Source organism: Myotis lucifugus, unplaced genomic scaffold (assembly GCF_000147115.1).
Source record: "Myotis lucifugus unplaced genomic scaffold, Myoluc2.0 scaffold_626, whole genome shotgun sequence".
In the NCBI taxonomy this organism is placed as follows: Eukaryota; Metazoa; Chordata; class Mammalia; order Chiroptera; family Vespertilionidae; genus Myotis; species Myotis lucifugus.
Window position 1 is genome coordinate 281626 of NW_005871674.1, and position 2730 is coordinate 284355.

Consider the following 2730-nt stretch of genomic DNA (forward strand, 5'->3'; position numbering starts at 1 on the left):
GGATGCTTTGATTACTTATTTTCTTGGCACTCTCCTTGTCCAAGACAACAAGCTCTGTGTGCCTAGCATAGTTTTTTTTTTTTCCTGGTGTTCCTGGAGGAGAAGCCTCAAAAAACAAAGCCAGTTCTTATTTTCCCGTTGCTGAGAAGAAAATGATTTTTTGAGTGGGATGATTCTTATCACAAGAGGGGCTGAATGTCAGTGAAAGACCCTTGTGATGTTCTCTGCCAGTTGCTTTAATTCACTTTAATTAGAAAGGCAACACGGTTGATGGGGCTTTTGCTCTCTGCCAAATGCCTTGGAGTGTTTATATGCCAGGCACTGAGCTATGATCTTTTCCCACACAATTGTATTTACACCCCAAGCCCAGCCTGTGCCCTTGGTTTATGATCCCATTTAGCTGATGAAACCAGAGTCGCATGTCCAAGGCCACAGAGCTGATAACTATCAAAGCTGGGATCTGAACTAGGTCTGCATGACCACACGGTTTTCAACCACAAAGCTGAATGTAAACAAATGAATCAGCTGTAGTACCTATTTATATTCCAGGAATTTATAGCTCTATTGGCAAGTCAGAATGCACTAGTGAAAAGTAAACAATAGCCCAGCCAGCGTGGCTCAGTAGTTGAGCATCAACCTATGAACCAGGAGGTCACGGTTTAATTCCTGGTCAGGGCACATGCCTGGGTTGCAGGCTCGATCCCCAGTGGGGGGCGTGCAGGAGGCAGCTGATCAATGATTCCCTCTCATCATTGATGTTTCTATCTCTCCCTGTTCCTTCCTCTCTGAAATTAATAAAAATATATATATTTTTAAAAAGTTAAAAATAATGACTGGGTAGCTGAGCATCAAATAAATGGTACAGTCCTTGCTACAGGAGATCAGAGAGCAGAGAGGACAAGGAGGGCCCGGATCACAGCATTTAAGGAAATTCTTCCAGAAGTTGATTTTGGGCTAGAGTTTAGATTTGAATGGACTCTTTTTTTTACCTTTCTCACATAATTGGCTTCTAACTTTACACAGCTGCACGTATAACTAAGTTTCTGCCGGTTTGCTAGTTTAACAAAACACAGGCAATTCAGTAACACGATGTAAACATACAGAATTGTATATTTTAACATGTAACAGGAAAAGGCAGTATCTATAACAGTATCTATTTTGGTTTCTTTAGTACAGCAGGGGTTGCCAAACTATTGCCCACAGGCCAAATCTGGCATGCGACCAGTTTTCATGGGGCCTATCAGCTCAGAATGTTTTAATACATTTTAAATGTTTGGAGAAAAATCAAAACAATATTGTGTGATCTGAAAATTATGTGAAATTCAACTTTCAGTGTTGTAAATAAAGTTTCATTGGAACGCAGCCACACACATTCATTTTCTTTTGTCTAGGGCTGCTAGAGTGGCTGAGTTCTTGCCAACAGACACATGGTCTGCAAAGCCTAAAATATTTGCTGGCCTTTTACAGAAAAAGTTTGCAGACCCCTGTCACAAAGTTAGACATATTCAGAATATTCCCCGTCAGCCCCAATACATATTTTGGGGGAAGAAAATAGAAAAATACAGAATTATGCATTCACCATTCAGAGTTGACAATGTTTTGCTATTTGCTTCAAATCCATTTTATAAGTAAAAGGCATAAAACTTTACAACATTCATCAAATGACTATAACACGTTTCATTGATCTATTCCCCTGATGATCAGTTAGGACGGTTGTTCCCAGGTCTTTTTTTAATATATATATTTTTTATTGATTTCAGAGAGGAAAGGAGAGGGAGAGATAGAAACATCAATGATGAAACGTCAATCACTGATAGGCTGCCTCCTGCACACCCCCCACTGGGGATCCAGCATATGCCCTGAAGGGGAACCCAGCCTTGACCTCCTGGTTCATAGGTCAACCACTGAGCCACTGGCTCGCTGGGCCCCAGGTCTGTTCTATTCCCAACAAATGCTTGCATGCCCAATAACATCAGGAGGGGTGCTCATCTCATTGGAACGCTCTTGTTTGTAAGCGCCGGAGGGGGGGGGGGGGTTGGAAATACCAGACAAGCTAAATGCCTGCAAATCCACTCAGATGACAAGAGGACTTTGAACCTTTCATTAATTTGGCTCGACTCCCTTTTAAACTCTTGATTCCCCTTTTGGCTGCTTGGCAGGGTCCGTGAGACACGCCCTGGGTAACTCTCGGTTCAGGACCGGGTTTCCCCAACCACCCAAGGCAGGTCTTTCCCTCCCCTCCCGCGGCAGCGCTGATCCCAGCTGGGGCCCTAAACACACACAAGGCTCAGGAAGGTAGGACGCTGAAAGGGGTGGCCGTTTGGGAAGAACGTCTTCCATATAAAGCATCTGAGTAGTCTTCGGGAAAAGCCAGGCTTCACTGGTTTCGTGTAGTTGGTACATCAGGGGGAGTGGGGGGTGGGGAAGGTACACGATCCCCCAGCATTTAGGGCGGGCCCTGAGCAGTGATGGGGGGGTGGGGGGGGAGGTGGGTGTGGAAGGGGGTTCCCCCGAAGGGGTGTCCCGCAGCCTCGGGAAACTTTCCGGGGCTCAGCCGCCACCCTGCAGTTCCCGCGTGTGGCTAAACAAAACTAACCCAGCCTCCCGAAGGGTGCCGCGGCCGCGGCGGGGAGAACCGGGGCAGGTGCGCGCGGCGGGCGGGGCCCAAGTGGCAGCGCAGCCTCCCGCGCTCGTGCCCTCGGTGGGTCTCCCCCGCCCTCCCTGGTCCGC